Source organism: Rana temporaria, chromosome 3, assembly GCF_905171775.1.
Source record: "Rana temporaria chromosome 3, aRanTem1.1, whole genome shotgun sequence".
Lineage (NCBI taxonomy): Eukaryota > Metazoa > Chordata > Amphibia > Anura > Ranidae > Rana > Rana temporaria.
The window spans coordinates 430,031,954-430,055,733 of NC_053491.1; the positions used below are offsets into that span (position 1 = coordinate 430,031,954).

The 23,780-nt window shown below is 42.2% G+C and overlaps 1 protein-coding gene across 4 annotated transcripts in view; it reads right to left on the reverse strand.

The window, feature by feature from the left end:
- Positions 1-23,095, reverse strand: part of ADGRL1 (adhesion G protein-coupled receptor L1) — a 571,376-nt gene extending 548,281 nt beyond the window's left edge. For all 4 annotated transcript variants that reach the window (XM_040346327.1, XM_040346324.1, XM_040346325.1 and 1 more), the window contains exon 1: positions 22,827-23,095. The gene's annotated coding sequence lies outside the window, so the exon portion shown is untranslated. The remainder of the gene's footprint in view (positions 1-22,826) is intronic.
- Positions 23,096-23,780: the final 685 nt, after the last annotated feature.

Sequence of the window (23,780 nt, forward strand, 5' to 3'; positions counted from 1 at the left end):
AAAATTATAAAAATTTCATTTGGATACAGTGTTGCATGACCACGCAGTTGTCATTCAAAGTGTGACAGCGCTGAAAGCTGAAAAATGGCTTGGGCAGAAAGGGGGTGAAAGTGCCCTGTAGACAAGTGGTTAAGCTAGTGTATTGTTGGTTCACTTACATTCTTTAGTCAGCCAGAACAGCTTACTGAGGAGGAACAGGAAGTGAGAAATTCAGACAAAGAAAACAAAGAAAAAAAAATTTAGAAGGGAAACCGAAGCAAAAGGTAAGTGAACAATGCACTAGCTTAAAGGAACTGATTTAGAAAATAAAAAACAAACCTTTGCAACACCTTTAACCACTTAACGACCGCCGCACGCCTATATACGTCCGCACAATGGCACGGACAGGCACAAGGGCGTATATATACGCCCTTGCCTTCTAGCGGGTAGGGGGTCCGATCGTGACCCCCTCCGCTGCGTGCGGCGGTCGGGTCCCCTCGGGGAGCGATCCGGGACGACGGCGCGGCTATTCGTTTATAGCCGCTCCGTCGCGATCGCTCCCCGGGGCTGAAGAACGGGGAGAGCCGTATGTAAACACGGCTTCCCCGTGCTTCACTGTGGCGGCGCATCGATCGAGTGATCCCTTATATAGGGAGACTCGATCGATGACGTCCATCCTACAGCCACACCCCCCTACAGTTGTAAACACACACACAGTGATCCTTAACTCCTACAGCGCCCCCTGTGGTTAACTCCCAAAGTGCAACTGTCATTTTCACAATAAAGAATGCAATTTAAATGCATTTTTTGCTGTGAAAATGACAATGGTCCCAAAAATGTGTCAAAATTGTCCGAAGTGTCCACCATAATGTCGCAGTCACGAAAAAAATCGCTGATCGCCGCCAATAGTAGTAAAAAAAAAAAAAAAAATAATAAAAATGCAATAAAACTATCCCTATTTTGTAAACACTATAAATCTTGCGCAAACCAATCGATAAACGCTTATTGCGATTTTTTTTACCAAAAATAGGTAGAAGAATACGTATCGGCCTAAACTGAGGAAAAAAATTTTTTTTATATATGTTTTTGGGGGATTTTTATTATAGCAAAAAGTAATTAATATTGAATTGTTTTCAAAATTGTTGCTCTATTTTTGTTTATAGCGCAAAAAATAAAAACCGCCAGAGGTGATCAAATACCACCAAAAGAAAGCTCTATTTGTGGGGAAAAAAGGACGCCAATTTTGTTTGGAGCCACGTCGCACGACCGCGCCAATTGTCTGTTAAAGCGACGCAGTCCCGAATCGCAAAACCTGGCCTGGGCATTTAGCTGCAAAATGGTCCGGGGCTTAAGCGGTTAAGATAAAGTCTAATGCAAAATAAATTGCGTATTTTGCATTGGGCTTTATCTCAAATACGAAATTATTTAGCGTATTTTATATTGACCATGTAGCTAATAAGGATTTTTTCATTTGGATGACACCAGTTGCTGACTGGAGTTTTATCTTGAAAGTTGAAGCTGTAGTGGAGACGACTGAAGTATGGAGACACTAAAGCCAGGTGACTGGCTTCCTCAGCTCCTTAGTGGTCATGTACATTATGAATTAAATGATTGTAAATTTCTGCAATGCATTGCACATTTCTTTCCATCTTGTCCTTTTAAAACTGTGCAAGTAAAGAAAATAAACATTCATCTGACAGAAATCCAGTGAGCTCCTAAATTCCTGTTTGGGCTGACAACACTGTGCCTTTTCTGAACTGAAATCCCAACTAACGTTGTCAGCCCTACCTCCTGGATTACAGGACTCCACCTATCCTCCAATACTGTCTATCCTCTCCACATTCATACAATGATTCCTTTCACAGCAAAAAAATGCTGCTTGGCTTGATTCCAAACCTTCTGAAGTATGTTCTGTGTAGCTTGCTCGCTCTCCTACTATACACCTCACAATCTGACTTGTACTGGCTCCTTTAGATCAAGCAATAATTATGTAATGTAATAACTCAACTGACTACGTACAAAGGCCCGGATTCAGAAACAACTTACGCCGACGTATCTATTGTTACGCCGCGTAAGTACACGGATGCGCCGTCGTATCTATGCGCCTTATTCAGCAAACAAGATACGCCTGAATTTTGGCTTAATACGACCGTACGTAAGTCTCCTACGCCGTCGTATCTTGGGCGCATATTACGCTGGCCGCTAGGGGCGCTTCCATTGATTTACGCGTTGGATATGTAAATGACCTAGATACGCCGATTCACGAACGTACTTGCGCTGTAATCTATGCCGTTTACGTAAGGCGTACGTCCGGCGTAAAGTTAAGCCTCATAAAGCAGGGGTAAGTCATGTTAGGGTATGGACCAGGGAACAGCCGTCGGATTTTACGTCGTTTGCGTAAGTCGTACGTGAATGGGGCTGGGCGTAGGTTACGTTCACGTCGAAGGCATTGAGCCGTCGTATCTTAGGGCGTATATGCGACGTGATTCTGAGCATGCGCGCGCATGCGCCGTTCATTCGGCCCTTCATTTACATGGGGTCACGCTTCATTTTAATAAAGCACGCCCACTACCTGCCTACTTTGAATTAGGTGGGCTTACGCTGGCCTATTTACGCTACGCCGGCGTAACTTAGGGAGCAAGTGCTTTGTGAATACTGGCCTTGCCTCTCTATGTTACGTCAGCGTAGCGCATATGAGATGCGCTACGCCCGCACAAAGATACGCCGCTGTACGTTAATCTGGGCCCATATGACTGGATGGTTAGGAAGGTCCTTATATTACGTAGCTTTGTTAAAAAGGAGATCACATTGTTAAGTATATGATGAGCTTTAGACTTTCAAGACAGGTTTGATTCTAACTGGTTGCTGTGAATAACTTTGGATTTTTTTTTTAACCTAAGGCTTTCTATATGTGAGAGACAGCAAAGAGCCTGAGGGGGTTATTTACGAAAGGCAAATCCACTTTGCACTACAAGTGCAAACTGCACTTGAAATTGCACTGAAAGTGCACTTGGAAGTGCAGTCGCTGCAGATCCGAGGGGGACATGCAAGGAAAATAAAAAACAGCATTTTAGCTTTCATATGATTGGATAATAAGATCATCAGAGCTTCCCCTCATTTCAGATCCATCCCTTAGATTTACAGCGACTGCACTTCCAAGTGCAATTTCAGTGCAATTTCAAGTGCAGTTTGCACTTGTAGTGCAAAGTGGATTTGCCTTTCGTAAATAACCCCCTCAGGCTCTTTGCTGTCTCTCACATATAGAAAGCCTTAGGTGTGCTTAGGAACATCTCTCTGCATCACAACCAAGGGTTCAAAGATCATATGCGCTACTTTCATGCATCTTATAGTGCTTGTAAAAATGAACAAAGCATAACCTTCTGAAGTGCATTACTTGCATACTTGCGGTCTGCTCTCCTCTGCTATCAGCATAAGTCACTTCTCAGGCCTTGTACACACGACCGTTTTCCTCGACAAAATCCATCAAGAAACTTGGTGGGAGAGCTTTTTTGCCGAGGAAAACGGTTGTGTGTATGTACTTAGTCGAGAAAACTGTCGTGGATCTCGACGAGAAAAAAAGAAACAAGTTCTCTTTTTCCTCGTCGGGAGTCTCAATTTCCTCGTTGTGTTTCTCGTCGGGCTGGTTTACAACGAGAAACACGTTTGTGTGTATGCTTAGAAACCCACGCATGCTCATCATAAAGTATGAGACGGGGAGCGCACCTTCGTTAAAAGTATCGTTCGTAATGGAGACTGCACATTCGTCACGCTGTAACAGACTGAAAAGCGCGAATCGTCTCTCACCAAACTTTTACTTAACATGAGATTAGCAAAAGCAGCCCCAAGGGTGGCGCCAATGGATTAGAACTTCCCCTTTTTAGTGGCGTTGCATGTGTTGTACGTCACTGCGTTTGAGAACGACGAGATTTTGTCTTGACAGTGTGTACGCAAGGAAAGCTTGTCAAGATTCTCGACAAGCCTGACAAGGAACTCGTCGAGGAAAATGATGTTTCTTTTACGACAAGTTTCTCGGTCGTGTGTACGAGGCCTGACACTTCTGACAACCCTGACCCCCACCATGCAGAACACAGCAGATGATCGACAGCCTTAGCTGTGCATGTTTCCCTATGAAATTGTGTAGAGGGATGTGTGTTTATTCCCAACACTCAGGTATCAGATTACACTCAGCTCCCTACTCTATGCGGTACAGTGTGTGACATCAGATCTCCACCCCCTGCCTTCTACTAAGGAATGCTGTGTAAAATGTGTGCTTAAGGAGGTTGTAGATTGATGTAGATGAACAGATACAAATTATGTAGGAGGTTTTGTTTAATTTCTGTGTATCACCTGTGGCCACTCACTTCGATGGGTATATGTAAGGGTTTACAAACCCCACTTTAAGGTTTAATTTTTGCTTGACTGGAATGTGCCATTAATTCTCAGTGTTTTCATATATCACTTTACAGACCATTGGGTGAACCAACCCTCCAAGGAGTGATTTCACAGTGATTGGATTCATAGTTCAATAATCAATTCCACCTCACCAACAACAACCCTGCAGTTTGATAAACTCAACTGATAAGATATTAGTCTATTTATATAACGGCTGACTGTAGATTACAAGGGAGGCCTAATTATAAAACAGCAAATGTACATCTGACATTTCTCATTGAAAACTATTGACTTTTTGGGGTAACTTTGTAAGGCTTTGCAGGGTAATTTTCACATCTTGTCTTCGTCAAGATTTGACTATAATTTAGCCACATCAATTTTCTAGATAGATTCGCTCATTTATTTCTGCCTTGTTTTGTAGAGATAACATTCCACCGTTAAATTGTCAAAATCCATTATTTTAATTGGACAAAATCTCAAATGGAACTTTGCTCAAGATGTAAATATTATATGCATATTTGAATTTCACAGTTTTTGACCAACCTGTCTATCTTTCACCATAACATATATTGCATGTGTGTCTTTCCAAAGTTCCACAGCTGACTATGTCTTCCAACAAGTGATTCTGCAACTGTACAGTACATGTCAACAGATCACTCTATGTCCAGTAGACATAATAATATTCTAAATTATATTTCTTTTACATTTTTTGCATCCATCTACGTCTGCCTATCCACAGAGGCCCTCTACATGACCTACATCGAAAGTCGCATCCGTTTGGTTCCAGGTACTGGTGGTATTCGTCTCATCGGATTGATACGGCCATCGCCGCCTAGAGTGACCCTTCGTGCAGAGATCCAGGTCTGCTGAGACCATCATGCCTTTCAGGCCTTGTACACACGACCAAGTTTCTCTGCAAAAACCAGCAAGAAGCTTGCTGGGTTTTTTTTTTTGCGAGGAAACCGTCGTGTGTACACTTTTCGACGAGGAAATCGTTGAGGATCTCGTCGGGCCAAAAAGAAAGCATGTCTTCTTTTTCCTCGATGAGAATGGGAAAATTTGGCTCGCCGAGATCCTCGGCGGCTTCACAAGGAACTCGACGAGCAAAACGATGTGTTTCGCCCGTCGAGTTCCTCGGACGTGTGTACGAGGCTTTAGACTTGCTGTTAGTAGTAACAGTTGAGTCCACACCTGTCGGTAGGAGTACCCATTTCATTTACCTTTTCAAGTTGATGCCTTAGGTGATTTCTTCAGACAACTATACACCCCATGTGGTTACACCCACTCACCACCTTTGTATTGAACTGTGAATGCATTTACTTACTGGAGTGATCTACCTTCATTACCTTTGAGATTTTTTATCTCATTTGGACTTTATTGATATATTTTTGTATATACACATTTGTATATCTATTGTTGTGTCAATTTAATATTGATCACAACTCATTAGCGCTGCACTTTTTGTTCCACTTCTAAATTATATTGTCTGCCTTCTATTGCTGGCCCAAGGTATCCCATGCCGATCAAACATGCAGCCACAATCTAGCTGGCAACAGACCTTTCTTTAGTTATTTAGACAGATAGCTCCATACATATGGAAATGTTGGAGTGCCTGTTTTCCATCACAGGTTTATATCTTTTTATATCAGCCACCTCACTGGAGAATATATTTGGAGCCAAGAACCAAGTGCAGGTTTTCATTGCATTTTAAGACATAGTATTATCATAAAATTCTCTATATATTGGGGAATTAATGATGGTGTGACAGTATTATTTTTAAAGGGACCCTGTATCCAGACCATCCAAGCCACCCTATCCAGACCAAATCTTGCCATAGAATTACCTTTGCATTTAACACACTTTATACATGTTATTTACCTGTAAAATACAGACATACCACACTTTTAAGTACACAATGGGGTTTATTTACTAAAGCTGGAAAGTTCAAAATCAGGCTCACTTTTGCATAGAAACCAATGAGCTTTCAGGTTTTATTACCAAAGCTTAATTGAACAAACTGAGGTTAGAAGCTCATTAGCTTCTATGCAGAAGTGTACTTAAAAGTGGGGTATGCCTGTACTCCATTTTTTTTAGCCATCCAAAAGCTCTAAGACCACTGCCTGGTAGAGCTGCACAATTATGTCTAATTTTAGATGGAAGCGATCCTTATAAATTAGGATGTGCTATAAGTTAGCACCAACATGTACAGCGTAATATAGATGTACATGAGCCGCGGTGTGCATTTCAAAACAAACGGGTTAGGAACCAGCAAATTTAAATATGACGTCACTGGAAAGCGAACATGCAGCCTCTATGCATTTCGTGTTACACACGTCATCAGGAGGCTTGTTTGTTTTGAAACGCACTGATAGAACAGCGTGCACATCTATTTCAAGCTGTACATGTCAGTGCTAACTTATAGCACATCCTAATTTATAAGGATCGCTTCCATCCACGCTACCGACTGAGAAGAAATTCAATCTATTGTATAAATCTTTTTTATTCAAGGTTCTGGTGAGCTTGTATTGTTTATGCACAAAATGTGTGGAGCACCATTTGAAGGTTTTTACCTTGGTATCTTTTTTTCTCAGGCTGACTAGACTTTTTTTCCTTTATGTGAAAATATATAAAGTCATTTTAATTGGATTATTTTCATATAATAATAACTTTTTAGTTATTTTTTGTTTGTTTATGAATTTGCCACACATTTTGAAAGATGAAGGTTAAAACTGACCTCATTTACACACCAAAGTTTATCCCTTGGATTTAAGTGAACCAAATGATACATTGTTTATAGTTATCTCTCAGCGTTGAGCAATGTTTGATCTGCACTTAATACATAGAAACGTGGAAATGCTGGATTAAATCGTAAGGGGTTAAATTGAGATCACAATTTTTTTAATGATTAGTGTGCAGCTCTATGCTGGGTGTCGCCATTTCCAAGAGTTGTGTTAGCAGCCCCAGCAGAATTAGAGCTATCACTCTATAATATTCCCCTTTGCACCTGCATTAGACTCTAAGGCCCCCGTACACACGACCAGTTTCCTCGGCAGAATTCAGCTTCCGACCGAGTTTCTGGTCTGAATTCTGCCGAGAAACCCCGGCCGTGTGTACACTTTCGGCCGAGGAAGCCGACGAGGAGCTCGGCGAGGAAATAGAGAAACATGTTCTCTATTTCCTCGTTGTTCTATGGGAGCTCTCTCCCCGCCGAGCTCCTCGGCGGCTTCAGGGCTGAACTGGCCGAGGGAACTCGATGTGTTTGGCACGTCGAGTTTCCTCGGCCGTGTGTACGAGGCCTTAGGCCCCATACACACGATAGAATCCATCGCTGAAAAATCCCAGCGAATGGGTTTCAGCGGATAGATCCTATGGTGTGTACACTCCAGTGGATCTGTTTCCGCGGATATTTATCCCCTGGGATGGATTCCAGCAGATCGAATATTGCTGACATGCTAAACAAAATCTATCTGCTGGAATCCATCCCAACGGATGGATCCGCTGGTCTGTATAGACTCATCGAATCCATCCGTCCGAAGGGATCCCCCGCATGCGTCGTAATGATTCGACGCATGCGTGGAATTCCTTATATGACAGCGTCGCGCACGTCGCCGCGTCATAATCGTGGCGACGGTGCGGCACGTCATCGCCAGAGGATTTCGGCGCGGATTTCAATGCGATGGTGAGTACACTCCATCGCATTGGAAATCGCTGACATCCTCGATAGGATTTATCCGCGGAAACGGTCCTCTGGACCGTATTCGCGGATAAATCCTCTTGTGTGTATGGGGCCCTAAGGCCTCGTACACACGACCGAGAAACTCGACGGCGAACACATCGATTTGCTTGTCGAGTTCCTTGTGAAGCCCGTCGAGAAACTCGACAAGCCAAATTTTCTCCATTCCCGTCAAGGAAATAGAGAACATGCTTTCTTTTTGGCTCGTCGAGTTTCTCGACAGTTTCCTCAACGAAAAATGTACACACGACCGGTTTTCTCTGCAAAAAAAGTCGTGTGTACGAGGCCTCAGAAGAGGACAGAGCAAGTAAATTAAAAAAATAATGAAAAGGAAAAACACCTGCAAGAAAGCATTAAGAATACTTGATTTCTCTCTGCTTTATATGCAATATTAAGTTGGTAACAGGCTCTGTTTAACATGATAATACAAGTGCTAGGGGTCAGGTTCTGTCCAAAGGAATTAAAAAAAAGTGTCTGAGAGAAACTTTGTACCATCTCGAGCACAGTCATTCAGCTTTTACATTTTAATTTTCTAATCAGTGTGGAAAATCAAAGATAGAGACTGGTTGGTTGCTCTGGGCATCGGCATCAGTTTGAGAATTTTTATTAATTTCCCCTGTGTCTACATGTACTCCCTGAAGTGTAGATTGCAGCCTGATAGTGCCAATGGAGGCCCATACATGTGCAAAATTATTGGCACAGCCACTTGCAGTTTCAACAACAGGTGCATGTGTAAGTGAACCAACAATGCACTAGCTTAAAGGAACCTATTTAGAAAATAAAAACCTTTACAACCCCTTTAATGGGAAAGGAATCTTGCACACATCAAGTGGGTCATTATACCCGGTGCCTATTTAGCTCCACTCCCATCACCATTGACTGACATAGTCATTCCTAGCTGATTCATAGATAGCAAGGGTAACAAAATGGGTAATTGGCCAAATGATTAGGCAAAGTGTAGCTTGCAGTTCACTAACCAGGTGCAAATTTGGATGCAATAACGCAAAACAGGTTCAGAATGGTCAAAAAACATGCATATACTTAGTTTAATGAAAGCTGCACAAACATGATTCTTCACAGCAATGTCTTTGTGACCCAGATCAGAGTAATATGTGGGACATATTTAGCAATATTTACCTGGAATAAATACCACTGTGATAGGACTTTTTAGGTGGTTTCAAGAGCTGATATATTCTGTAAAGGCAGTATGAGTGGCTTGCCAATCTTCCATTCAGTCCTTGGCCTCCAGCGTTGAACCCAGATCAGAGGACCAGCAGTCAACATATGCTGGAGGGGACATAGAGGATTTGGAGAGAAAACATAAATACAACCTAGAGATCGCTCCCCTAGCGTGGTGGTCAGAAGAGCAGATGTGCTCAAATATAGTGATCTGGTCCAGATCGTCAGATAAGCGGACTTGTGTACTACAGGAATGTTTAAAACAATGGTACTCAACACCTCTGAGTTTTGCAATTTATTTGCTCCTGTAAAACTAGGAATGTTTTATATCCCAACAAGGTGACCAGCCTCGTTAATTGCAGGTGAGTTCAATGACAGAAGAAGGAAGGGGAGGCGTACGTGGGATAAAATGCCGGGTGACGCGAAAAAGAAAAGCAATGGAGTGTGGGGAGTAGGGATGAGCCGAACACCCCCTGTTCGGTTCGCACCAGAAGGAATTAAAGGAATTTTTCATATTTTTTTTTTAATTATTTAAGCATCATCAAATCACTGCTCCTGAATTTTTAGGTGCAAACTACAGAGCACATGACCAGTACACACCAAGTAGCTTTAGGTGCAAACTACAGAGCCACCGGCAATAAACCATGTAAGAATACTGCAGCTAGCACAATCACCTGCCTGCCAGTAAATTAGGAAGAACTGATCTAGCTAACTATACAGTGTATAAATATATGTACAACACCTGGATGTATATATCCTCTACACACTGTAACATTAACTGACTAGCCTGCCTGCCTGCTTTTTCTATCTACTGCACAAAATGACACTCTCTCTGTCCTCTCTTAACCACCGCAACACACCTACACAAGGCCGACCTGCAGGCGGCCTTTTATAGTTTGGGGGGTGTACTAAACCCCCTGAGTCATAATTGGCCAAAGCCACCCTGGCTTTGGCCCTATTATGGCTCTCCGTTTTTTGCGTGCTGTGATGGCCAAGCATGCAGGGTCATAGTGCATGCTAGGCCAATCATCAGCAGCGATGCCGCAGTGAATTGATGGTCTGTGAAACGTAACTCGAATTTGGCGCGAACGACCCGTTTTGTTCGTATTTCGACGAACGATCGAACAATACGATGTTGGAGTCGAAACATGAGTTTGACTCGAATACGAAGCTCATCCCTAGTGGGGAGATACAAGCCAGAGGTTAATTTTGATCTGCCCGAAAAAGTGAGGAAATGAAGGGTACCTTGGTTGGAAAGCGCTTTATGTTTTATTCAAACATAATATTTAATAATATAGTAATAATAAGTTTAAAAATTCATTTTCAAAAAGAAAAAAAAAGCTGTTGCTGTAACAGCTTAAAAGGTGTTTAGCTGGAGTTAGGCTCCCTTCACACATCACTTAGCAGAATGATGGGTTCCCGCTATTGATTTTAAAAGCGCAATTCACATGCAGAACCTGTGTCTCGTACAGGGAAGCTCGTTCACTTGAATGGGTTGCTCTATGCGCATTTGTCACACCAAAGAAACTCAGGAACCAGATCTTGGGCCCTGAGCTAGGCATTGATTTACACGCGTGTTTTGACGCGATTCTCACATGTTTTGTCGCACAACAATCGTGACATAATCATGCCACATTTAGGGTGCCATTCAAATACGCATCACTGCGCATTTTGCCGCAATTTGAAATAGGATTTAATTTGTTTGTCAAAACTTAAGCCATTGTAAAGTGTTTTTGTTGTTTTAGCTAGGTTGTTTGTTGGCATATCTTGTAATGATGGGCTCACATGTTGTGTCTGCAGTTTGTAGTGTCAGGACTTGATCGATTCCGCTACTGTATGTCCCATGTATTCATTCACCTAGCTTTGACCCTATTCAGTAGTTCACCCTGGCGGGTAGATTATGTCAGTCTCAAAGGGGTACACTGTTTTGCATAAAAATGTGCCGTATTATATTTTAGGCCTGTAATTCTTAGTAATAACACACTTAAATCTGTCCAAACAAGAGTCTAGTAGATATCCGGGTATGATAAAGTTTGAAACACAAAATCATAAATTATAAATAATAAATAACTATGAATAATTATAAAAAAATAATAATATACTAATTATAATAAAATGAATTTCGCCACTATTCACTATCGGCTCAATTTGCAAGTGTTCTTATTAAACTATCGCTGTTTTCTAGCTGGTCTCAAACCACTTTTGACATAAAGGGACACTTTTTGGTTGCTATGAACAATCTATATATAAAACTGCATTCAGGGCAGTGGACAAAACACTAGGAACAAAAAGGATATGATTTTTTTTTTATAATGTAATCTGTAAATTAAAATGCCACTGTATGTATTATGAATTTTGCAATTTTTTAATTTGCCGCCAAGCTCCGCCCCGTGCATTGAAGCGCACGCAGGGAACAGAGCCCGGCACACAGAGCATCGGGCGGAAGACACAGCCCGCAGACACAGCGGGGGGACATAGTAATCTGCATGACAGATTCACTGACAATGTCAATAGGGGAGAATCAGAAAAACATTACATAGTCTGGTTGAAAAAAGACACAAGTCTATCTAGTTCGACCAATAAAATAGACTGCATAATATACAGTACAGTTGAACCTCGATTACGAGCATAATCCGTTCCAGGAGTATGCTCGTAATCCAAAGTACTCGCATATCAAAGCAAGTTTTCCATTGAAGTTAATGAAAGCGAAAAAAAAAAAATTCCGCATTGACTTCAATGGGATGCAATGCCGAATGCGACCAGAGGTAGGGGGGCGCCAGATCGCTGAAAACGGCCAAAAAGGCCCGAGGACACTTCGGCTCGGCTCCTGCGCCCCCGTACCTCAGGCAAATGAGGTACTGCAGCCCCATTTTCGGATCTGCTCGGCTCCTGCCGCCCTGTTCCTCAGGCCAAATGAGGTTACTGCGGGCCTATTGAGCTTGAACTCTGCAACACCTGCAAACCGAGTAAGATTTTTTTTTTAAAAAGTTGCTCGAAAATCAAAACGCTCTCAAACCAAGTTTACTCTTAAACTGAGGTTCCACTGTACAGTGTTTCTTTTTCTATTTTGCCCATAAATTTCACTTTAAAGGTTAGATTTAGAATTCGATTCAGGTTTACTGTTTAGTATACTGAATGGAAAAATATTAAGGGATAGGATGAGGTTAAAAGAAATTCTGGGCAAAAAATGTAATTAATTAGTTAGGTGCTAATGGCTACTAATGCTATTCAGAAACACACTGTGCTAAGGTTCAATTTACCTTAATCCAAGTTTCTGTTACCCTCTGTAGGAAGAATTCTAGCAAACACCTCAAATGGTCACTGGGAACATACTTCCAACAAGAATGTTTTGAGTACATTCCTCTCGGTCTGATTTCTGTACCATCAATCACATTCAGTCTTTGGAGACAGGCTTTAGCTGTGCTATCGGTACTGCCATAAAGTCAAGATTTCCTTATATGATTGTTGCTGATTGGCTGTGTGCTGATCACATGCACTCTCCCAAGAAAAAATAAAACTCTCTAGCAATACACACCAAACTGAGCATGTGCAGCCTGACTCCATTAAATTTGTCTTATCCGGACATGTTTTGGGGCAATGAAAGGAGATGAACAGAGAAGACTGGCTCAAACGTCTTTTTACACAATGCTGAATATTAACCCCCTTAGGTTCCACAGTGAGTATAACAAGCATGCTTTACTGCATATACAGACCAGTTGCGGTGCGTCTATAGGGGGGCACATGCGCCACCCCATCTCTCCAGCCACCCCCTCTTTGACTAATCGATAGATTCATGCATTGCATAAATCTATCAATGGCCGCCGCTGGCACCCACTATTCAGGCACCGGGCCCATTTTTGGGCGGGAGGAGCCTGAATTACATCGGTGGGGGGGTGTGTTTGAAGGACCTGATAGGCTTCAAAATGAGTGAACTGCGAGCGCCATGCTTGGCGCTCGCAGTTCACCCAGCTGTGTTAGAAAAGCGAATGAATGTTCTCTTTCCTTACACTGAACCGCCTCTCCACCAATCAGGTGCTCGGATCTGTTACCTGTCAACTAATTGGCTGAAATGACAGGCGCCACTATTGAACGCCTGTCAGGAGGCGAGGACGCGAGATGAGGACGACAAGAGATGCATGGAGGACTCCGCTCGTCGCCGTCACCCGCTGCCCCACCGAGATAGGGTAAGTGCCGGGTAGACGGCGAGCGGGCGGCATTTAATGGGCACACTGGCAGCATTTAATGGGCACACTAGCAGCATTTGATTGACACAGTGGCAGCATTTGATAGGCATACTAGCAGCATTTAATAGGCAGGCACACTGGCAGCATTTGATGGGCACAGTGGCAGCATTTGATGGACATACTGGCAGCATTTTATTGGCACACTTGTAGTATATTGATGTGCACACTGGAAGAATTGATGGGCACAGTGGTAGCAATCTGATAGGCACATTGGCAGCATTTATTGGGCACATTGGCAGCATTCGATGGCACACTGGAGCATTTGATGGGCACAGTGGCAGCATTTGATGGGCACACTGGCAGCATTTTGGGCACAGTGGCAGCATTTGATGGCACAGTGGCTGCGTTTGATGGGCACAGTGGCAGAAATGTATGGCACAATAGCTGCAATTGATGGCACAGTGGAAGAGTTTGATGGGCACAGTGGCTGCGTTTGATGTTTTTTTTTTCAGCGTTTGTTTGCGCCCCCCCCCCCAAAAAAAAAATGTTGAGCATCACCTGCCACTGATATAGACTAATTTTACTGTTGTGGGTTTAGTAACACTTTAAAGAACAATGGGTTCCATTCACTAAAGCAGATCACGTGAGGTATTTAGGTGATCTGACACTTTTTTCACACACATCACATGTGATGCTGATAATGTAAATTCCCTTTATGCGATATTTACCTCAAAAAACAAAAACGCTTGGTAAATACCTTATACAATCGCGTTAACATCAATTCACTAAAGGAAATAAATGCATGCTGTAAATAAGTAGTGATCAAGGCATGCAGTATTTAAGGAATATAAAAATATAATAGCCAATTTGGAGTAGTCTCTATCTTTTTGGCTCAGTAATCTCTCAACAGTAATGCACAGAAACTGAAATATGGATAAAAACACAGAAACATTGAAGTGAATTTCATAAAGGCAAATAAACTGTGCATTTGCTCCAGAGGTTAGTAAATTGGGTACATTAGCTTCATCTAACAAAGAATACCCAATCATTGAATGATATTAGTCAGCAGGGCTCCCTTTCATTTACTAATCTCTGGAACAACTGCAATTGCAAAGTGCACAGTCTATTTGTCTTTAGTAAATCAACCCCATTACATGTAGTGAAATATATTTATTTTCTGCTGTAATTTCACCAGATTTTTAGAGTCTTTTTTTGTGTATATACACACATCGACATCATTTGCTGCATAAACCTCCCAATCCCTTCAAACATAATACAATGTACATGCATATTACAATGGTCTAATCCAGGGCTCAAAATTTCAAGTCCTGAGCTACTATCCAGGCATCAAGGGTTACTTGCCACCAGTTGCCCCGCCCAACCCCTACCATTCCCTGCCCCTAGACACGCCCTTATAAATTATCTCATAAAATGATACTTAATATTTATTTTTATAACTTAATTCTGCATAAAACTAACAACAACTTTATCCATGCCCAAAAATGCAGCCTGCCTGTGTCCACCAATGCAGCCATGTGACCACAGTGCAGCCATGTGTCCCCAATGCAGCCTACCTGTGCAGGGGAAGAGAGGAGAGTGCCGCCACTGCCTGGTTGATCAGAGCGCGGGGAACATAACAACTTTAATTTCAATAGCTGTGTTCCCTGCCATGCGCCGTCATATACAGCCCTTCCCCCTTGTCTGGGAAACTTTGATAGACGGATCACCCGTCCAATCCTGGGATGGGTGATCTGTCTATCAAAGTGCCCAGACAAGGGGGAGGGGCTGTATATGACGGCGCATGGCGGGGAACACACAGCTATTGAAATTAAATCTGTTATGTTCCACTCACTCTGATCAAGCAGGCGACGGCTCTCCTCTCCTCTCTTTCCCTAAGATCACTCCCTAGGCTGCCTTTGGTGCTCACCCCCCCCGCTCCCAGGCAGCCCTCAAAATCAACTCGCAAAATGCGAGCAGGCGAGTGGAATTTTTGAGGGCTGGTCTATTCTCTTGGTAAAACATATGTCATATGTAGTGAGACCATTTTACTTTATATCTTTTGAGATATCTTTGGCAAAAGTTTTTGCAAGACAGAATTCTTACAAAGGTGTGGAACTTGAGCTGTTAGCAGAGGGGTGTCGTCAATTGGAAGGATTGGCAGATGGATGTCAGAGTGACACTTTCAAGAACATCAGAAAAAGATGACAAAACAGACCTGTCCAAAGATATAGCAAGAGCCAAATAGCAAAAGCAAAAATGACTTTAAAGCGGAGCTCCACCCTAAAGTAGAACTCACGCTGATCGGCACCCGCCCCCCTCCGGTGTCACATTTGAGGGGGAGGGGGGTGCAGATACCTGTCTAAAGACAGGTATTTTCACCCACTTCCGGCCACACGCTACGGGCAAAAGACGGGTTTTTCTGACTTCCCGTCTGTCGCCCGTTGTGTGCTGGGAACACTCGGCTCCCAGCACACAGCGTGTGAGCCAATCGGCGGGCACAGCGCGACTCGCATATATGCGCCGTAGGGAACCGGGTAGTGAAGCCGGAGCGCTTCACTTCCTGGTTCCCTCACTGAGGATGGCGGGGGGAGCAGCAGAGAGACGAGCGATCGCTCGTCCTCTGCTGCGGACGCCGCTGGACTCCAGGACAGGTAAGTGTTCTAATATTAAAAGTCAGCAGCTGCAGTATTTGTAGCTGCTGGCTTTTAATATTTGTTTTATACTGGCACATCCGCTTTAAAGGGTAACCAAAGGCATTATTTTAGTAATGGAGGGTTAGAACCCCTGTATGTTTTTTTTTTGCCATCTGTGTCCCATTGGGGAGATTTCCCCACTATTAGTATTTGTTGTCAACCCAAAATGTGGGAATTACTTTTCCTTTCACATTAAGTGATGTAGGAAAAACAGAGAGTGAATCTTCACAATAGGGGCACAGACAGCAATATAAACTGTCAAACCTACAAAGCAATTTTATGGGTTCTTTAGATATTAAGGTGTATGTAAACTCTAAAGCCTCGTACACACGATCTGATTTTCCGACAACAAATGTGTGATGGCAGGGTTTTTTCCAAAGTACAAACACGCAATGCTCCGAACCAATGCTAACCATAGCACAACATTAGCAGAAGTTGCCCAAAGGGTGGAGCTAAAGAGCTGAAAAAACATGTAGTTTTGTGTATGTTGGCTGAAAAAGTTCTGCCGTCTGTATGCAGAACAAGTTCATGGCCACCGCCCGTCAGACAAAATTCCACGGATTTGTCCGATGGAAATGCGATCGTGTGTACGAGGCTTAACACTAACCTATTCTTGTTTATCTATTATATACACACCTAACCCTTAAAGCCAAACCTAATGCTCCGATCTTTACATCTGAAGAGGTTGACATCTTAGCTCAGGGATAAGCAATTAGCGGACCTCCAGCTGTTGCCGAACTACAAGTCCCATCATGCTTCTGCCTCTGGGTGTCATGCTTGATGCTGTCAGTCTCGCTATGCCTCATGGGACTTGTAGTTTGGCAACATCTGGAGGTCCGCTATTTGCATATCCCTGTCTTAGCTCATATTTAGATCTACGGTTACCATGATGCTGCACTTGTGATCAGCTATGACACCAGCTATTTGATGGCTTGACTGCTCAGTTAGAAACTGACACTGTCAAGTGTGAAGCCTCGTACACACGACCGAGGAACTCGACGGGCGAAACACATAGTTTTCCTCGTCGAGTTCCTTGTTAGGCTGTTGAGGAACTCGACAAGGCAAGTTTCTCCATTCCCGTAGAGGAAATAGAGAACTTGCTCTCTTTTTGGCTCGTCGAGTTTCTCAACAGTTTCCTCGACGAAAATGTACACACGACCGGTTTCCTCAGCAAAAAAATATCTCCCAGCAAGTTTCTTGCTGGTTTTTGCCGAGAAACTCGGTCGTGTGTACGAGGCCTCACAGTTATTAACAGAGACATGCCTTAGTTGTAATCGCTTTGGGAAACAGCAATGTCTGTGGGTTTAGTTCCAATTTAAAGTGGAATTAAACCCACTGATTTAGGTGAGTTAGAAGAGATCTAAAAAAGTGTGTTAATGGTCTGAATCGGAAATTAGAAACATCAGTGTATCACCCTGAACTGGGGAAGTGGTAATGTAAAACCTCAAAACACGTTTTTTCAGTAAAATAAAGCAATTCGATGTTCGGTAAACCAGATGACTCTGATCCATTCTTAGGAAAGACGTCAATGGGCGCCTATGCTGCTTGGACCACCAATGGTCTTTTTTAGAACTCTTCTAACTCACCTAGTTGAGCATCTATCTGAGAACCAGGATTGGGACCCCCATAACATTGAGGGCAAGCTTTTCAAACTTGTGTGGGGATAGGGTATTCTCCACTTGCGCTTATGGAAGGTTGCGTTTTTCTACCCCACAGGGTTACCGCATCCTGAGCAGTAAATCACTTTCTTTTTTATCCTATTGATGAACTTTTTTGGGGTCATCATTATATTTGAGTTACTTACCATAATATAAGGTTCCTCCTGCCTTCCTCTTTTCTTTTACAGTGGATACCCTGAGCCACACCATGGGTCTTTATTCAGCCTTTGCAGCTGAACCCCTCTCAGAGCTCTGTGGGCCACCACATCTTAAATCCCAAATCTACTGATTTACTTGTTTCCAAAAATAGATACATTGAGGGCATGCCATGAATGATAACTGTCACGGTTTCTTCTGCTTTAACCCCATTTTTGCCGAATTTTTGCAATGCTTCCCCAATTGGTCACGTTTGGTGGGCTTGCTGATAGTCTTTGCCGTGGGAGCAAGAAAAAGCATCGCAACCACAGCATGTAAACCCCTCATTGCAGCTTTTAAAGGCGGAGCTAAAACAGAAATCATTTTACCCCCCCATCCCCCTTAACTGCTAGTCTAATGCCTCGTAGACACACAATCAGTTTTCCCAACAAGAAAAGTATGATGTGAGCTTTTTGTTAGGAATTCCGACCTTGTGTATGCTCCGTCACACTTTTTCTGTGAGAATTCCCCCCAGGAAAATATTGAGAGCAGGATCTAAATTTTCATGACAGGAAACATTCCTATCTGGAATCGCGGTCGTCTGTATGCAATTACGATACAAAAAAAAACATGCATGCTCAGAATCAAGCAGAAGAGCTGAACTGCCTATTGAACATCATTGATCTCGGCTCGTCGTACGTGTTGTAAGTCACCAGGTTCTTGGCGTTTGGAATTTCAGACAAGATTTGTGTGACCGTGTGTATGCAAGACAAGTTTGAGACGTTTTCCTGCTGAAAAAAAAACATGGTTTTCCTGTCGGAAAAACTGATCGTGTGTACAGGGCATAAACGAGGTCTTACAGAGTAAAAAAAGTAGCCACGCCCAAGTTTTTCTTTTTTTTAATTGTATATGTCTACATGTCAAATGCTTTCTATATACATATCAATCGAATCACAACATAAGACTATTTCGATATTCTGATTCTGGTTTTGCTATCAAAAAGGGGGCTGGATGAGCCAAAAAATTCCAATGCTTTTGCAAGCCAACAGTGTATGTTGCAATCGTTCGAATTTGAAACACTTTGCAGGACAATTTGTATGACATGATCATTTTCATCTGTTCAATCAAAGCTCAATTAAATTGTAACAAAACATAAAAGAAAACACCAAAATAAAAACCCTGATACAGCCTGCATCGGATTATTAGACGCATAAACAGTAAGCGTTGTTATTCTGGAAGAGCCCTGGCTTATGTTAAGTGGTCACTTTTGATAGAAATGCAGCTAAAGAAAATCTTTAATTTGAAGTGAGTCTATGTTTCCAAAGAATGATTTCCCTATTCTGGTGTGCGATTATGTCCAACCACTGCTTCTCCATTGCAGTAAGTGATTCTTCCCCCAGACGGACAAATCTGTGTTCCAACGGCAGATTCCATCAACAAGTGTCTCCTCCACAACTCATTGAGTGATCCTGCATTCCAGTAAGTGATTTTTTTTTTGTTCCGCCGAATGATCCTAGCACACATTAAAGGATTGTACTTTACGCTAATTCCTCCAATACATGTTTTTGCCATCCAGTGCTTGGCTCTATGTTCCAGTGAGTGACTCCGCAGTTCGATGAGTGCTTGATTCGACAACCCAGAGAATATTCATCTGTCAATAACTCCTTTTACCTTCCACAGAGTGAGCCGAACATCTCTTGAGTGGCACTGACTCAAAATGAGCAATGTTTTTTTTTTCTTTTTCTTAATGCTGTGAGATAGGTTACCGTCCAGTAATTGACTCAAACTACGTATCTTGAGTGACAGTGATTTTAATAAGTGACGCTGCTGGCCAATGGGTTCTAGGCTTTGGCTCTATATTACGGCCTAATCTTGACAAACTCATAATTGCATTTACTCAATCAAACTACCTGTTTAATGTGTCCAGGATAATTTTGAATTGCCACACATTAAACCAACATTACTTTGGGCATGTTTTTTTTTGGTGACTGCGGTCAGACAAGTGACCTTACTGGGTTAACCAAGATACAGGCTGCTGATAATTTAATGACAGGGTAGAGTGAATGTTTCGCTAGATTGTCAGCTTCTCTGTACACATTTAGGCATCTGAGTCTTTTATCTAGCAAATTAAACCAACTACTGTCCACGGAGTCGGCAATGAATTATTTTTTTCCAGCTGTGAAGATAAATTGGCAGCTGTGTCACCTGGCTTTGTTTTAGCTTTCTCTAGATCACACTGTTAGAGTAACAAGAGTGGGTTGATCTAGTTTCTTTTCATCCTTGTTGACTACATACAATGAATACAATAATACAACTCCCTAAATTACATGTTGGGACCACATATAGGGGCTGATCATTTTGTTTCTTTTACAAATGTCACACACTTGCACAGGCAGTCACATCTCAGGGGTTCCAGAACACCGGAATACTTCGTTGTTGGGTCCAGAGCAATCACACAACAATCACATCTTGGGGTTCCAGAACATCGGAATACTTCTTTGTTGAGTCCCCAGAACAATCACGCAACAATCACATCTTGGGGTTCCAGAACATCAGAAATACTTCTTTGTTGAGTCCCAGAACAATCACACAACAATCACATCTTGGGTGTTCCAGAACATTGGAATACTTCTTTGTTGAGTCCCAGAACAATCACGCAACAATCACATCTTGAGGTTCCAGAACACAAGAATACTTCTTTGTTGAGTTCCAGAACATTCACACAACAATCACATCTTGGGGTTCCAGAACACAAGAATACTTCTTTGTTGAGTCCCAGAACAATCACACAACAATCACATCTTGGGGTTCCAGAACACAAGAATACTTCTTTGTTTGTTCCTAGAACAATCACACAACAATCACATCTTGGGGTTCCAGAACACAGGAATACTTCTTTGTTTGTTCCTAGAACAATCACACAACAAAAATCACATCTAGGGGTTCCAGAACACAGGAATACTTCTTTGTTGGTTCCTAAAGCAATCATACAACAATCACATCTTGGGTTTCCAGAACACAGGGAATACTTCTTAGTTGGTTTCTAGAATAATCACACAACAATCACATCTTGGGTTTCCAGAACACAGGAATACTTCTTAGCTGGTTCCTAGAACAATCACACAACAATCACATCTTGGGTTCCAGAACACAGGAATACTTATTTTTTTGGTTCCTAGAACAATCATACAACAATCACATCTTGGGGTTCCAGAACACCAGAATATTTCTTTGTTGGGTCTCTGAACAATCAAATGTGGGGTTCCTAAACACCAGAATATTTCTTTGTTGGGTCCCAGAAAAATCAGACAACAATCACATCCTGGAGTTCAGATCACCGGAATATTTGTTTGTTGGGTCCCAGAACAATCGGACAACAATCACATCCTGGGGTTCCAGAACACCAGAATATTTATTTGTTGGGTCCCCAGAACAAACGCACAACAATGGGTTAAAAGTCATCATTTAAAAATGGTTGAGCACTACAGCTCTCATGAACAATTCCAAACACTTGTAACCCCAACATTTCACTCCAGCATTCTCCCTAACTGTTAAAATGCAATTAAAATTAACTTCTAAAAAGTCATTCTTAAAATGAAGTCTTAAACTAATTTAAAATGAACTCTTTAATTTATAATTAATGTGAACTCTTAAAATGTACTTTTAAATCAAAATTTTAAATCAAACTCTTAAATTAAAATAAAAAATTACCATTATCACCTCACTTTAAACCTTAACTTATCACATAACATAAAACCCCCTCACTGTTAACCTTAACCAATCAACCTTTGACCCTAACCCATAACTAATATTCAGCACTAATAAACTCCTGAATAGCACACATACCTTAGCGGGGCTGGAACTCTTAACACCAAAAGCCATTACTCCTCGCTGAAATCTCTGTGCCAAAAAGCATACTGATCTGACCATTACAAAAATAACCTGATTTATGTGTGGGAAACATTGTCATTCATGTACAGCTCACCGATGACAGTTCCCTTAATTAGATCTGCAAGCCCACTGGATAAGTGTGATCTGAGCAACCAGGTATACTTTAAATGCATAAAACCTCTTCCTGAGTTCCAGACAAAAATAACCAAGACGTATGTTGTTACCCTTAAACATAAGCGAATGAGTTGAGCCGTAAATGTCATAATATTGCATGGGTGCATTATCATGCATGTGCCTGGACATTTGGAATTTGCAAGAGGGAGGGTAGAAAAAAAGAAGAGAATTATGCAGTGAGACACTCTGCCACTGGACATTTTTACAAGAAAGACCACCTTCTGATGAACATATGACTGACCACTCGTCATAGAGAGAGCCTCTGCATCAGAGTAGATGGCCATACTGGGAGACAGGCTTCCTCCCTAACCAGAGGGCCAACTGGCCTGTACAGGGCTGTCTGTAATCAATTATGTATAATATGGACTCCCAGAGAAGAGAAGAACAGGAAGAAGACCCATAAGAGATAGATAGATAGATAGATAGATAGATAGATAGATAGATAGATAGATAGATAGATAGATAGATAGACAGGAAGAAAAAAGCGATTGTGAAAATAGGCATATGTTTATAGAAATATCTTAAGGAACCCATCAATATGTATACACACAGTCCTCCTATACACACTCACTCTTCATCTTTTCCTTTCTATAGATACAAAGATAGACTAAAATAAGATGGTTTCTATTAACACTGTGATACTTATACGGTCTAAAGCACCTACATATATTACATTTACAGCGTGCATCATGGAATATATATATTCCTGCATTTTGTTTACTTGTATGCCCAGCCATATATGCCATACATGCACAATATGTACACACTGCATGCCTATGCAGGCATACACCGGTCTCGTGCCCCTTACCTTGTTATACTGTCTTTTATTTCCAAATGTTTAGTTTTTTTTTTAAAGGTCTGGGGTAAAAGCTGGTCACCCGATTCTCTTCTAGAAGACCACTGCCGTGGACATTATTCCACAGGGAGGAGCCTTGCAGAGCAAACCCCACCTCCTGCGCTTTGTTGCCACTGTCCAAGGATGTACAATTAACACTGGCCTTTTGTCAACAAGGCAGTAGTCCACGTCTGCGTGCAGAGCTGGGTACAAACGGCCTCTTTTTTCTTTTTCAAGTGGGTATAATAGGGATAATGGGTTTGGCAGTCCTTTTGATTTGGTGATCAGGTGTGGCACGGTGCAACAGTCTGACAATTCAAAATGTTTTTTTTTTTTCTTCTTCTTTTTAATTCTTGGTTCTTCCGACAAGCCAATTGACTGCAGATGTCTCGGTAATTAAATATTTTTTTTCCCCAATTTGTTTAGAGATTTTCAGTCTCCTAAGCTTGTATTAGCTGCCAGGCGTTTCGTGGTAAACACTCCTTTTTGATTTGGCATGTTTGTATTTGGTGGGCCTTGCCATGGGTCAGTAGGCTTCCCTCTTCATATGCTTTCCATATTCGTCGCCGCTGCTGGATTCTCACCAAGCACGAGACTGGCGGCGATCCTGCAAGCTGTGTTTTTTTTTTTCTTCTTCTCCTTTTCTCGATTCTCTGCTAGCCGCAGAATGGATGGAAGACGGTCGTTCTGCACGATGCACTGGGGGGGATGCTGGATCCTTCTGGCCTGACCGTGTTCAGGTCCTATCTGGCACGCTAGCCATTGCGGGATTGCCGGTAGTCAAGGATGAAGGGAAAGGGGGGGGGGTGTCAGTGGATGCTTGTCTGAATTAAACTCGCATGGGATTCGTACATCCCCCACCTGTCAGAAGATATTAACCCTCTTGTCTACTCTTCTTTTACTGCTTGCTTAACCTGACGGCTTTCG